The following is a 16,669-nucleotide window of genomic DNA, read 5'->3' on the forward strand; positions in this document are numbered from 1 at the left end:
AACACAGGTATAATAATAACGTAGTGATATTTTATAAATTCAAATTTAAAATATATTTATTTATGGTTTAAGAATCTTTATTTCTCAAAAGAATTTACAATTCACTTACTGAGAAAAATTAAATTATCTTAAGAGTAAAAAGTAAGTAATTTACGTACAAAACAAACGAGTATGAAAAGCAACAAAAGAAAAGTTCATTAATATCTAATAGTACAACAAAATATAACAACTCACTAAAAATATGAGAATCGGTGAGTAGTCACAATTACAATTAGATAAAAACCACTAGAACAATAAATGAAATATGGCAGCACGAACAACGTGAACAGAACCGGATCGCACGTCACAGAATAAGATTATGGCTTCACATTAGGAATGACAAGTTGGGAAAAATTTTAACTTTAAAAGTATTGTGTAGTATATTGAAGTACCTATTACTTACTATGTTTATTTTATGTTTTAATTATTTTCTCTCACAATAAAAACTTAGTATAATAAAATACACAGTTTATTAAAATCTATATTGAAACATTGTTTTAATTGTGAGAGACCGGCGCTTGAATTAAGTAACGAATATCTGTGCTACAAGTCACCGGGCCCCTGAAGCACATGGTTAATGATGGAGAGAATATAGAAAAAAATATATTTTATACTGAAACTTAATTAAATAAACAAAACTTGATTTCATAATGAAAGTAATTGGTGTTAGTGTGGATGATGGTAATGTGAAAGTGTGTGTGTTTGTGTAGTGACTAACGGCCGTTCCCAATATACTATCTACAGATAGAGATAAATTACTACCTTCTACTGCCAGTAATTAGTTGTCTATAATCTGAAGCAGCCCCAATATACCCGATGAGTCATTCTTATCGCCTTATATTGGGACGCGTGCATTGCAATTTCCATACAATCTTCTATCGCTGGTAAGCTATACGTCATCCCATTGACAGAGAGCGTGTACGAATAAGGTGAGTTACCGTCGATAAGTTTATTGGGACAGAAATGTCAACGATAGTTACGATTTTTATCTCAAGTAAGAGATAGACTGAATATTTTGAACGGCCGTTAGTGTAAGTGTTGTAGAAAATTTTTACCTTTTAATATTAAGTAAGTTTTCAGTTTCAGTGTAGTCCAAGTGTTAAATTATAAAGATGATTGATAAGAAAATAATTTGACAACAGCAGGTAAGAAGAAGTGCTTGTGTTGATTTACGTCTGAGTCTGACATCTATAGAGCGCACTTATACTTTGCTCAGACTTCACTTATTTAATATTAGACCGCTCGGTCAACCGGAACTTGTAACAATAGTTGAAATTAATTATTCTACTTCAACCTTACTATGCAGCCGGCTGTAAAGCAACATGCGATAGATGGACGATATAATATGAGTTATATTAGTTTTACTTTAAAATTATATCGTTGAAATTCGTAATCTTCATTTTCTGACCTGATTGATGGAATGTTTTTAGTGATTAATTACTTAGACTCGGTCTTGGTCTTTGTCGGTCCATCTGTCTGTTGGTCATATTTCATAAGGTGTAAGACCATGAAATCTGCGATTAACATTGACAGATTGTAAATTACTATTGCCGTTATAATAAAAACCCAAAATGATTGAATCCCAAAATCGCCGACACCAATATTTTTTTAAACTTTTGCCTATCATGCAGATAATAAAAAGGATACTGAAAACTTTCGTTCAGTATTAAAATTTTAAATTTCATAATGATTAAATAGAATTAATATCAATTTATTTTTAAACTTAACATTAAATAAACAAAATAATTTAATAGATATAATTATAATTATTAAAAATTAAATAAAAAAATAGAATACACTTAATTTAAATAAATCAATTTTCCATAATATCATTTCGGAGCAACCTGTGAGAAATCTAATTTTACTATTTAATTTAATATGTTCAATTTCACGAATGTTGCGACCGCTAGATTAGTGCACTTCAGTTATTTTCACAGCATTATGACGTACGGTATTTTACTGTGGGGTCATGCTCTGACATTGATATAGTGTTTGCACTGCAAAAGAGAGCTGTTCGTGCTATAAATAAGCTTGGTTATAGAAAATTTTAAATATTAGATATTATGACTATCCATTTATAACATAAAATTTTAAATGTGTTCACAAAAATCTTAAAATCAAAAATTTACGGGTAAATGTATACACTTTTATAACAAGGTCCCAGGCCTCTGTTCAGACATTATCTATATATAAGTTTAAATGGTTTATTTAAAAAATATCTCTGTCGTAAGTCCTATTACACCACAGCTGAATATATAAGTGATCCGACAGCCTGGGACTTAATTACGATCATCTTATAGCAATAGAAATAACAGTACAATATTGTATATTTCATTAAAAAATAAGAAGTCTGGGAGAGTGTCTTGCGCTGCTGCTTCTCTCTCAGAGCGCCATTTGTTTCCGAAGCGGTAGTCTTGTCTAGTATATTAGAAATGACATCATAAAGAATTCTAATTACCAGTGGGAGGCTCTTGTACAGAATGCCAGCTAGGTTATGGGTACCACAACGGCGCCTATTTCTGCCGTGAAGCAGTAATATGTAAGCATTACTGTGTTAACATCTTATGTCTCAAAGTGACCAGCGCAGTTGTAGTGCCGCTCAGAATTTTGGGGTTTTTCAAGAATACTGAGCGGCAAAACATTGTAATGGGCACGGCGTATAAATTACTATCAGCTGAACGTTCTGCTGATCTCGTCAATTATTTTCATAAAAAATATTCTATAGGAATCAATTCTGAGAAAATATATGCCTTTTATAGCCGCATTTTAATAGCCGCGCGCTAGCGTAGGCGCTGTCACCTACTTGATACCGTCTCATGCGACCACGTAAGGGTTTATTAATATTTTGTTTCTAAAATATATTATAATTATTTGTTTGAAAATTTCAATTATTTAGATTAAATTTTAGTATTATTATTTTACTTCTAGCTTAGATAGCTCTACCTGTGTGTTCTACTACCTGTGTTATGACAAAAATATATCATATTGGCAGCAAGTACCAGTCAGTTCACCAGTGGGAGGCTCCTTTGCACAGGATGCCGGCTAGGTTTTGGGTACTACAACGGCACCGATTTCTGCTATGAAGCAGTAATGTGTAAACTTTACTGTGTTTCGGTCTGAAGGCGCCGTAGCTATTGAAATTACTGGGCAAATGAGAATTAACATCTTATGTCTCAAGGTGACGAGCGCAATTGTATTGCCACTCAGAATTTTTAGGCTTTTCAAGAAGCCTGAGCGGCACTGAAATTGTAATAGACAGGGCGTATCAATTACCATCAGCTGAGCGTCCTATTCGTCTCGTCCCGTCATACAAAAAAGAATCATAAAGTACAAACAATCCCACTACGCTTATTATATTGACACTCAAGAAACACACTTTATATATAATTCAACTAAAAATAGAAAATAAATTTTAATAAATTTAAATTTAAAATAGTGTAGTAAAATAATATTTCAATGATATCATAAAAAGCACCACACGCTTTTATTACAATAAAATATATCATTTCATGCCTTATCGACAAAAATCTTAGTTTGCAAATTGAATAATGGAATAATTTTATCAAATGAGTGTATTGTCATCCGTCCTCGATAAATCTACAAAGTTGGAGTGAAATCTGGCCGTTTAAAGTGGGTCAAAATCGCGTCTAAAGGAGTCAGTTACAAACATACAAGTGAAGCAAATATAAAGCGTATAAAAATAACTCGTCTAGACCAGAAATATGATATAACACAAACGCAAAGATTCTCGAAATGTATCCATCCCTATTTAAGTAATGAAATCCGACCTATTATGTGGCTTATACAGAACATTAGGAGGTAATTCAACAATAAGTCATCTCATGTTTCACGAACAATATGTCCTTTTGAATAATATATTAACGCATGTAGCTTTTAAAGTACAATAGAATTTTATATGAGTGCAGGGCTGTGTTTTATTGCAGGTACAAAATTTTAAATGAAAATTATATTTTTTAAGTTTCCTCGATAAGAATAAAAAATTAAGGCAGTTAACTTTTTTTGTTTTGATGCAACTTTTTTAAGGATTATTAAGGCATACGTACATTGTCATTAATAATTATTATGACTTAATTAATTTTAAAATTGGACGAATTGTTGAAATATTTCATTCAATATACAGAGTTTTAACATGTGAAATGATAAAATATTCAGATAGTTATTAAAAAAAAGATGTGGTCTCGTGGGACGGCACCACATCTTTTCGGCTAATGTAGAATCGACACAATTTGTAAAAATAAACGTGGCTACTCACGAGTAAAATATATCTATAATGTGAGTATTCACCACGTGCTTGTCCATAAAGTACCTAGGTACCTACTAAAACTTTCATGACCCACAGAGTAAAAATATTGAATGAAATATAAATGAAATATTTTTATGAGAGAACTTTCGTTGCACTAATTAAATAAATTGTTTATTCAAATCCGATTTCATAATTTAATTGTAAAAATATTTTCAAACAGAGAACGTGGCGCCATCTTACATGCCGTAGTAAAGTTACGTGGTCATCGAATGCATATTACCGCCATCTCTAGAAGGGTTTTTAAATTAAGATACAGTTTAATGCAACCAAAATGTAATGTTATATAAATGTATGGAACAATTGTAGAGTTGCTATCCATCTTATTTTTTTTAAGCTATATTACATCTATTACTTGATTGTCAACCCTGCTAAGATTTCTTGCACTCACATAATAAAGTCCATTAGAAAGAGAAAGGTATTATACACTACTCGCTTGTGTATACGACTGTCGCGCCTGCGCACGTCTCATTTAACGGTTTTATTCCACGGACTTTTTTACGGTTTTACTATCACATTTTTTTCAGTTCGGTCCCGCAGCAAAATCCCTGTCTCCTCCAAGCCTGCCGTAAGGAACTTCGTTCCAACATGTGTGCAATGCAATTCACACGTGGCAGAAGTGAAACCTTCAAAAATTTTTGTTCAAGATGGTCAGGACTTGTTTAATAATCTCGTCATACATAAGACAATCTCCTCTTCAACTATGATCGCCTGGTACAAAAACAATGTATAATGCTTCCTATCTCATTCTCTTACCGGTTGAATCCATTTGTTTACCTATTTGTGTCTCTAATGTCTCGCATTTTCGTTTCATCGAGTTTCAAATCACAACGATTGTAAAGAACTTTCACTTCAATCAATTGATCTATCAGTTTCAATAAATGTGTTCAAGGTTAACACGAGTTGTGACTATTATATAATAAGTACATAGGCACCTTATTGAATTTTCTAGAAATTGCCAATCATCCAGATGACCAAAAGTAAACTTGCTATGCCTTTAACTCTTTTAAAGTCATGTGAGTCTTTTGACATGCAATGTTATTAAATTTCAAATGTCATCCCACAAACGTACAAAACAAATGTGTTACAAAATTCAAGATTCTTTAATGTTACTACAACTGATTTTGTATATGATTCCACATATTGAGAATGTAGCGACCGCCCCTGGGCTATTAATGATTAAATTTTATTGTAAGGAAATCCTATTTTAAAAAAGGGAGCCCCTCTACTTCTTACGCCTGTACCTCTTGGAGCTGATAAAACATATATATTTTTGAATGACTTAGTGATTTAAAATCCTAATTTGTTTTTATATAATATCATTTACTTTATAGGTGATTTGTATTTAGCAGGCTTTTTAATGGTACAAGTATAACTACTTCTTCATTCACTTAGAATATGTTCTTTAAAGCTCTTTTCCAACTATTATTATTATTTTTTATTATACTTATCTAATATATAAAATTCTCATGTCGTTGTGTTTGTAGTAAAATTCCTTCGAAACGGCTTGACCGATTCTAATGAAATTTTGAGTGCATATTGGGTAGGTCTGAGAATCGGACAAAATCTATTTTTCATCCCCCTAAATGTTAAGGGTGGTCCACGCCAACTTTTTTTTTAATTTTGTTTGATTATGAGTCAGCAATAAAATATACATACAACTTCAACCATCAACATCCCATCTACGATCAACAGTTACTTTTGTATTGCGATTTTAATATCGGCAATACAACGTTTGCTGGGTCAGCTAGTATTATTATATATTTACCAACAACTAATCAGTTTCCCCGGACAGCATCAGCGTGTTTGGTCTGTTTTTAAATGAATAAAAAGTATAGTTCATCGATAAGTTAAGTGACAATATTTCTTCATTTTTTCTAATACGATGTTGATTAGGTTAACACTTGGACAACAAACTATGAGTTTCATATACAACCTCTTAAGACGATTTACGTTATAAGTGAATTTTGTCATCTGCCATTTATTTAATATTGACTTGTGTACAATTCCCAACTAATGCACTCACATATAAAAACAACTGTTCACTGAGCGAAGACATTTATTCCAAAAAATTCAACTAACCTATGTAACGGCTAAAAATATTTAAAGCGTGTTTAGAAAATATCATCTTAATAATACAGCGCCATCTAGTTTCACACTCATGGTAACTCACTGTGTAGTTCACGCAGTGAAGTTTACATAATACTTAACAACTTGTGTGTGAACCATGTGTATGGATGTGTATTCAGCAGAAAATCCAATAGTTATCATTATCATCATATCAGCTAGAAAACGGCCACTGCTATAGGTCTCTCAAAATATCCAATAGGAACAGTATATTGTGACTATCTAAGTCGTAAAGCCCCGTAGGTGACTCAACTAATTGAGACAGACCATACGGCAATGCAAAATATGCCCTGCGTTGTCTCTGGTGCGAGAACCAAGGGAGGCCATCATTTGGCATAAATCCCGTCGAAGTCAAACAATACTTCGATTTCAGCGGAAAGAATCTGTGCATGTACGTCGTTGATAGTCGACTATACGCAGCCCATGAGACGATCCGTTTCTTCGTTACAAATATGGGACTAGATTCACGCCTAATTCATATTTCGGGTGCGATCCTCAAAATCTACATGCTGCCAGAGAGTGGACAGGTTCCTGCACTCAATAATCCAAGATAGCGACAGCAGTATATCCATCCCAAACGAACATGGCAAAAAATTAAGCTAGATAATAATACATTAAAAACAATCTGTCGATCAGTCGAGATAGTACGGTTAAATTCCTTTGAAGAAACTTTGGGTAGAACTACTGAGTCGTAATCTTAAAAAAATATTCAAAAATAAAGTACATAATTCACCTGAATTAATCAATTTTCTAATACCATTTCGGAGCAACCTGTAAGAAATCTAGTAGCCGCATGCTATCGTAGGCACTGACACCTAATTCGTGACATCTTGTGCGATCACGTAAGGGTGATTAAAAGTTCGTTTTTTTTTAAATTTATAATTTGTTTGTGTGAAAATTTCAAATTTTAACTTTAAGTTATAGAATTTTTTAACGACTAAGGTTAGATAACTCTACCCGTGTGTAAATTTAATGTCGCCATATATATATTATATAAAGCACAAACGGTGTTGGAAATCTTATTGCTCAGCAAAAACAATAGTACATGGTCTGAAGAATGCCGGACAAACTTTTCAAGGATTTATTCACGAAGTGCTCCGTGGATTAGACTACGTTTTCCCATTCATCTAAGATTTGCTTATAGCCTCGAGACTGAGCATCGCGATCACGTAAGAACAGTCCTTCTCTCCTCCACCACTGCCACCCATTCAAAATAGACTGCATCAGACCTGAGAAGAACGGGTACAAGAAACTCAAGAGGCTTTTTTTTATAAAAATACTAGCTGACTCAGCAAACGTTGTATTGCCGATATTAAAATCGCGATACAAAAGTAACTCTTGATTGTAGATGGGTGAAAATTGAAGTTGTATGTATTTTTTAATACTGACTCATAATCAAACAAATTTGAAAAATATTAAAAAATAAAAACAAAAAAAAAATTGGTGAGACCCATAACATTTAGCTTATAGCCTCGGCAAACGAGACTGAGCATCGCGATCACCTAAGAACAGTCCTTCTCTCCTCCTCCACTGCCACCCATTCAAAATAGACTGCATCAGACCTGAGAAGAATGGGCACAAGAAACTCAACAGGCTTTTTTTATAAAAATATTGATTACAATGTGATATCGTACAAAAATTATTTATTATTAAAGAGCCTGAATGAGCTTCATTTCCAGTCTGTGGTATCATTAAGAAAATCGTTTATGCTATAGTTTCTTCAGATTTCATTATCATAAGCGAAAGGATCGCACTTGACTGTTATTCGCACTTTGTTGACCAACAAACTAAGTTATCTTCATATCAAACAAAATCAAATTTAGGTCATCGCTGGAACGGGGGTCAAGTGACGACACAGCGTTTTATGTCCGGTACTATTTGAAATTAAGAATATAGAAGATTTTTTTGGTAAATAAAAACTGCCATATAATTGGATTCTGCTGAATGAGCGACTTACATTTTTTATGATATACGGGGGGAAACGAGCAGGACTTTTAGGTGATGGTAATTGAAACACACTGCCCATTACAATGAGTTCCGCTTAGGATTCTTAAAAACTCAAAAATTCTGAGCGGCACTATAATTGCGCTCGTCACCTTGAGACGTAAGATGTTAAGTCTCATCTGCCCAGTAATTTCACAATCTACGGCGCCTTTCGGACCCAAATACAATAATGCGTACACATTACTACTTCACGGCAGAAATAGGCATCGTGTGCAAAGGAACCTCATCATAACTTCAACATTTCTTTCTTGCTTCTTCCAATAAAAAATTTTGCGAAGTGGTGCCAAATTGTAAGACATTGACATTCACATTATGTGTTATATATTAACTTAATTGAATACATTATATCTGATTCATCGAATCAGATATAATAAAATTTTATCACGTTTTTTTATTTAGTTGTTTTTTATGACAATAAGGGACGAGACGAGCAGGACGTTCAGCTGATGGTTATTGATACACCCTGCCCATTACAATGTAGTGCCGCTTAGGATTCTTGGAATACCCAAAAATTCTGAGCTGGGTCTGCATCTGTGCTCGTCAGCTTGAGACATAGGATGCTAAGTCTCATTTGCCCAGTAATTTCACTAGCTACGGCGCCCTTCAGACCGAAACACAGTAATGATTACACATAACCGCTTCACGGCAGAAATAGGCGCCTGTGTGGTACCCATAACCTATCCGGTATCAGGATACCGGAGGATACCCTCCCAAATGGTAAATGCAAGAGGAGGATAAATGGGTGAATAGGTCATCCGGTATAAAGCGATATACATCACCAGAGGAATCACAGGAGCATTGCCGGCCTACCATACCATACTAGAAACACATAAGGAAGGTCATTCCACAATTTTGTCATCCAATGAATAAATGAAACAAATTATAGAAGAGCATTGATATATATTAAAAAATATTACTTTCGATTACACAAAAAATATTATAAAATAATAGTTTATACAATTACATATTAATTATAACATAATTGAAATTAATTGTCAAATAGTATTTATCACATAGAGAATATAGATATAGACATATATATATAATGACCCATTTAGCTGAATGTTAAAGTGAACCTGAATACTAAGCTAGAGGTCCCGGATTCGAATCCCGGTAGGAGCAATCATTTATATGATGAATATGGATGTTTGTTTCCGAGTCAAAGTTTAAGTAGGTGAATAATATATCGTTGTCTTGTGGGTACTATTGGTCATAGTACAGGCTATGCCTAGTTTGGGGCAAGATAATTTGTGTAAAAGTGTGTCAATATTACATTATTAGGTATTATAATATTATCAAAGGCCCCGTAACGAGTTAATGCACGTAACAAATTAATGGATAAAATCATACTCAATTATTTTGCTTTTGTCAATGATTATATTAAAATCTGTAGAGTAGGTTAAGTGAAATCTCTGCTTATTGCATGTTATATCAAATATGACTTTGATACTGTTATTTCAACTCAAATATTCAATGTTATGCTAAGTGTATTCCGGCAGTTCTGTATTCACTAAGTAAACTTCGATTCTATTTAGAACTCGTGTGTGAATTTTGATACGTTGTAATTGAGGTTGTTGATTTACTGTTATAGTTATCGCGTAATGTTGAAAGATTTTTAGTGTTATTATAATAGAAAATTTATTGAAGTAGGTGTTACTTTGCGGAAATCCATAATTATACAAATGATTTAAGTTTTCTCTAGTACTAGCACGAGACTCAGTCTCGTTTTTTTTGTTCCAGATTTTGGCGAGACAACACGTCTTGAGGATGCCTCGTATAGAGGCGAAACACGTGTCGAATTGTTTAAAAACATATATTGGCGGGATTAACACTAAAGAAAACTTAAATCATTTGTATAGTTATTATAATATGTTAGATAATTCTAATTTGGTGTTGCTTTTGTTCCAAATAATATAGAAGCTTGGTAGAATATTATAAGATTAAATAACTATTTTGACGCTTTTAAAACGGAAACGATTTGTTATTTTTCAAGCGATATCCATCCCCTTCTGGGATTAATTATTATACAAATGAAATTTGTAATCAAAATTTATGAACGATGCGTGACTTAAACCCGCGACTTCTCAGGTTCCGTCCGAGTGCTCTTAATTGAGCCAACTCAAAATTTATTTTAATAAAATAATATTTAAATAGTGAGACAGAAAAGTGGCAATGTGCTATACAGGTGGATATTTAAAGAATGTGTACATCATAAGAAGAACGTGACCTCATGAAGACTAAAAACGGGATCAACTCTACAAGAGTTTAACATGAAAATAGAGAAACTAAAATAAAATGCTTAAAAGTGTCCGTATAATTTTACTGCGTACTCTATGATTTAATTGTTTTTTTATGACAATAAGGGACGAGACGAGCAGGACGTTCAGCTGATGGTAATTGATACACTTTGCGCATTACAATGCAGTGCCGCCCAAGACTTTAGAATATCCCGAAAATTCTGAGTGGTACTACAACTGCGCTCGTCACCTTGAGACATAAGATGTCAAGTCTCATTTGCCCAGTAATTATACCAGCTATGGCGCCCTTCAGACCGAAACACAGTACTGCTTTACGGCAAAAAAGGCGCCGTTGCAGTACCCATAATTTAGACGGCATCCTGTGCAAAGTGCCTACCACTGGTGATTCCATCCAATTCAATTCCAAATTGTTCTAGTTAATATTTTAATTCCAATGAAAACAACAAAAAATCTCTTAAATCATAAGATCGCAAACGCATCAATCATTAACTATACCATTAACCATACCATTCAGCAATTGAACGCTGACGTTACAGCAAGGATTAAGCATTAAAGATTTAAATGAATTTCTCAGCCCAGCTTAGCTCAAGATCGAGTGGATATATTTTTCATTCGCCGACAGCTTTCGAGCGGCTAAGCTGGAATAGCTCTTTCTTATTTTAAATATTTTATCGAACATACAATAATGAGAGATTGTCGTTGTGATTTCGAGCGTTACAGAAAAGGATTTCACGATAAATCTTGACAACATTAATTGGTAATTGTGCATTTCCTTTGTTTGATTATGAATATGTCTTAGATTATGATTGTTTCTCGCTTGGATGAAGGTTAAGACAAATGAGTGAAGGTACACATTCTCCTGTAACATCAGTGGAATTACTGGGGTGTTTAGATTTAGCACTTATTTCGCATAGTTTCCCTTAATATCTCTTTCACATCTACCGTGTCTCGTAAACATGCTGTCTAAATATACAAATTCTGTAATTTGTTCTACGTTTTAATTGTAAATCGCAATATTATATTGTCAAACTTTCATGCTTCTCAAATTCAGTCACTTTTGTCTTTCTTGCATTCACTGTCATACCTTTCGCTTTAAAGATCTCGTTCAAGCAAACCATAATTTGTTGCATCTTATTCGTCATTTGGAAGAGGAAAGATATTATTACTATTAATGGAAGGTTACCGGCCATTTAGAATGTTGCACGTGCTTTTTTGAAGACACCATAGTTTGGTTTACTTGGCAGGAAATTCCTTGAAAACCACATTGTAGAGGAATGCCACTCATCTAGATTGCAGAGACTGTAGATTATTGCAAAGAAGTTGATGGTTCATAAGATTGCCTGGTTCAATATCTATTTAAAGGAAAAAAAATATGAAACCTTAACAATGATACCGACAATTCAGTAGTAAAATGAAATTGATCTCAACTCAATCCAGTGTAAAGCCAGGTCTCGATTTCGTGATCGAGGTGATGAGCGGACACAGATGAGCTGACAGAGTTTAAGGAAGCGAGAAATAGCTTAAATGAAAATAAAGAGCTAAGCTCGAGCTAAAAATAGTTAATATAATCGAAAATCAAAACACACTAACAAACGCCATTACAATCGGGTGGATCAAAGATGACACAGTGAGGCCGCTTCCACCTATTTAAGCTCTTTCAGCCCACTCCACGGGACTCCTTCGCGGTCGAGCCTCAACTATGGAAATTATCTTTGCGAGTTAAACGGACTCATTAATGACCTCGCTCATTTCGCGGTCGAGTCCCGGCTTGAGGCATAATTTTAATCTTTTCAATAATATTCTTTAGAAATAGTCCTTAAAAATCAATAAAACAGAGAATTCAATACTTACAAATAGTACATAATGCTTAGTACAAAGCCAGAAAAGTTATATAGATATCATGACAGGTTTGACAAATGGCGGTATATTATGCCTCTGCCAGCATAATATTTTCTACGCGATAAAATATAACAGCAAAAACTCTGACGTCTCTCAGCAAAAATAAATAAAGAATTATATGTTCTTCCGTGTTTCTTAGACAACAAAACATATCTGATTTTGTATTTCGTAGGGGTTAGCTTGGAATAAGACTACAATAATAATAACTTATACATAAAAATCTTGTGTCACAATGTTAGTTACCTTACTCCCCCGAAACGGCTTTACTGATTTTTATCAAATTTTATATGAATATTCAGTAGGTCTGAGAATTGGCTACTATCTATACCCCTAAATGTTAAGGGTGGTAACACCCCTATTTTTTTTTTTCTGGACGTAATATTTTGTTTTTATTTTTTTATGATACAACATTAAAAAAACATTCAACCCTAAATTTTCAACCCTCTACGATCAACCCCTATTTTTGTATCGCGAATTCTATATTATTCTGTTCCATCCATAAATCTGCTATAGGGTTGCAAGATGGCGATAGATCAATACTTACAATAATTGTAGTACGATACATTTGGTAGGTCTGAGAATTGGTTGCATCTACTTTTTACACCCCAAAATTTTTTTTTATTACTTTACATGGCAATGGTCAGCTAGTATTTATATATAATGATTGAAACAGTTTTATTTTTATTTTCATATTATTTAATTTTGTTAAAAGCTGTTTTATAAAAGCCTTTTTAGATCTTGGTTTAATTTGCTTTAGGGATACAAAAATAAACTTTAGTATATTCAAAGCCAAATAAACTATATTCAGTTAGGCTGAAACTAAGTGCCTTTGAATCGTCGCTATAAATATTTCTTTTTAATTGCTGAATGTACCATATGTTCGGAAAAGGTAGAGCTCGTGAGAAGAACATACAAGAAACTCAACGGCCATTCTTTTCAATCAAAAGAGTATTATAAAATGGGTGTATATATCCAAAAAAAAACTTCGTTTAAAAAAACTGACTTCAAAAACTGAAAAGTATCAAATAACTAAAAATTAAATTTAATACACCTCTTATCCTAACCTTTACCTTTAATATTATTAAAGTACTATTATTTATATATGCTACCTATTGATAGGTTTTAAGTTGGTGCCAAGAAAAAAGCCTAAAGGTTTGCATAAGAGGTGTATTAAATTTATTTTTTAGTAATTTGATGCTTTTCAGTTTTTGAAATCGGTTTTTGAAACGTAGTTTTTTTTTATATTTTTTGCTTTTTAGTGTCAGTTAATAATTATAATGTATTCGATGTATAATTATAATCGAACTAAAGAAGAATCACGTAAAATATAGACATACATAAAAAAAAACCGATCGAATTGAGAACCTCCTTTTTTATGAAGTCGGTTAAAAACAAATTTGTTTGTAACATAGTTAATAAGCGTTATAATATCAAATATTTCATAAAAATTAATAATGAATTAATCGTATAATTGTCACAGAAACCGAATTTTCCTATTACCTTATTTTAAGAGAACAAGAAAAATATTTGTGTCATTTCTTTGCACTGGATTGATCTGCTAACAAATAATTCTTACCTTATACAATACTTAAACATTTTCAAACTTTAAACCTGCTTCCAAATGACCTTTCTTACCTGCAGTGTCACCAGTGTCTCTCGCAGACATAACTATGACATGAATCAGATATTCAAATCTGTAGACTAACCGTTGAATAGAATTATTTAATTGGCATTAATTTGTTATCCTTCCAGTTCTTAGCCTTTTCAAACTGCATCTTACCTATTATAAGTTAAATAAAGTAAAAACTGACCATTTCTGCGTACTTTCATTCATCTAGAATTAAAAACGATAACCAGTAGGAAGTAAGTAATTACGTAAACAAACTCGCTTAGAATATTAATTAATAAAAATCTTTCGCAATTAATTATAAATCGTGATGCAGCGCTATAGAGACGTTTAGCTCAAGTCAACATTGGGTCGTAATGAATGCTTTTAAAAGTTCTTTTCAAAACGTTAAATGTTCATAATAATTCAAACAAATAAATATTACATTTCTATAGAGTTAATTAATGATAATAGGTGGATCGGGGAAAAGTTCCATCGCATTTTATATGAAAAGTCAAGCGTATTTTTTTTAAAGTCATTTTTGAAAACTTCTTTTTGAAAGTCTATGAAACGAAAAAGCGAGACAAATAAGACGGACATAAATTCATAAGTTGGAGAAAATGTGATAGGAAGCATTATATAGTGTTTTGGTACTAGGCGATCATATTTGAAGAAGAGTTTGTCTAATGTATGTACGCGAGTACACCTTAATAATTATGTATTAAATTCTGACGTCATGCGCACGTACTTCACAGACACCAGGAGAACATAAGTATGGTAGCGGTGATAGTAATGTCTTTCATAGCGGTTTAAATCATGTGTCATCCTAGCAAAATGTACCAGGACTTCATATGCAGTTTAGAGGTTCATGCACAATGCAAGTTTCACTTCTGACATGTGTACTTTGTAAGCACGCATTGTTTTTATTTAATTACAGTATTTGTGCGTCTCGTTCGATGACTTTTTGCCATTTTGTAAGTACTGGCATGTTCCCGTTATTTTAGAAACCTCCCAGATAAACTCTCGCTGAGTGGGTAAAGATGTGTGTGGTCTAGTTATGTTGTCCCGACCTCTTGTTAATATTCATGCAAAATTAGAATTATATATATTTAGTAGGTTTTCCGTTATGCCCAGACATACATAGAGACAAACAAACAAACGGACATTTACTTAAAAACAATATTTTAAGGCGAAGAGTAAGCAGAAAACACGCAAACATGGTGTTTTTAGACAAGTTTTGTGGTGAAAGTATAGCAATTCGAGCTATGAACACTACTTAATCCTGTTACACATATCCTTAAGTCTTATTTGTTGGTTGCTAATGCTTGCTGTTGGTTATAGTTAACACTGCCAAACCTTTTTGAACTACCACTTTTCTTTGAAGTTAAACAAGTTTTTTGGCACGGCGTGACGCATTTTTTTGGTACTTTTCTCAGAAAAGTTATTCTTATAGCTTGTACTTTTTAGTGTACGTTCATTTATTCAGATTAGTAGTGAATAACGCGGATTGTAAGCATAAAAACTGTTTTCCACTCAAGAATTTTGAAAATATTGGCTTTGTTACATAGATGGCGGGCCGGCAGCCGTGAACTCATATCGCTCAAGGTCGCTGGCATTTAGTGTCGCCTTAACAAGGAGTTCTGAGAAGAAAAAGTTCAAGAGAACACATATTAAGAACTCAATGTTATGCGATTGACTGTAAATGTTAAAAATATAGTTTAAATAGATTGTAGTGACGCGAAGAAGAACAAAATCGAATAGAGAGAATGGATTAGATAATGATGTAAAGTAAGAATGCCTGTGGTGGAGAGGCAAAGATAATCTTATGAGATCATAGGAGAGAAAAATTGAAAAAGTGTCCAGCTTATGCTGTAAATAACAGTTCAAAAATCTTCCACATTGGCGCTGGTGAAGCCACAGGGTATGGTATGAATGTAGCAATTGTAGATAAACTGAAGTATGCCGAGTTTAAATTTTAATATCACTGTCGTCTAAAGTAGTGAATTATTAAATATTTCAACATTTTAAACATAATGTAGTAAATATAACCTTACAGAATTATTTTACATTTGACAATTCTTTTAAGATTTACCCTGACGCTTTTCTGGCACCACCCTAATTAAAGGCATTTTGACGGACACTTTTTCATTAACACATTTCTCTTTGCGTCTACCCTCTATATTTCGGCCCAATATATAACAAAATGTATAAAGATGTAAAATGACATAGAGGAAATACTTATAAATTTATTATTCAAACAAAACAAATCTACGACTACATAAAATCAAACCTATCATTACGTGGAAGCGTACCAAGAATACTGGCAGCATTACCGCGTTGGATAGCAAGGCTGATCCGTTGACCGAAATAGCTGCCAGCGCTTGGGTTTCCTGTAGCCTTATTGAGGCGCGAAGA

The 16,669-nt window shown here is 33.2% G+C and overlaps 1 protein-coding gene across 1 annotated transcript in view; it reads right to left on the reverse strand.

Annotated features, from left to right (window-relative positions):
* The window catches only part of LOC126976023 (uncharacterized), a 152,083-nt gene that overhangs the window by 74,505 nt on the left and 60,909 nt on the right, over positions 1–16,669 (reverse strand). The window lies entirely within an intron of this gene.

The sequence above is a fragment of the Leptidea sinapis genome, chromosome 39, assembly GCF_905404315.1.
Source record: "Leptidea sinapis chromosome 39, ilLepSina1.1, whole genome shotgun sequence".
Lineage (NCBI taxonomy): Eukaryota > Metazoa > Arthropoda > Insecta > Lepidoptera > Pieridae > Leptidea > Leptidea sinapis.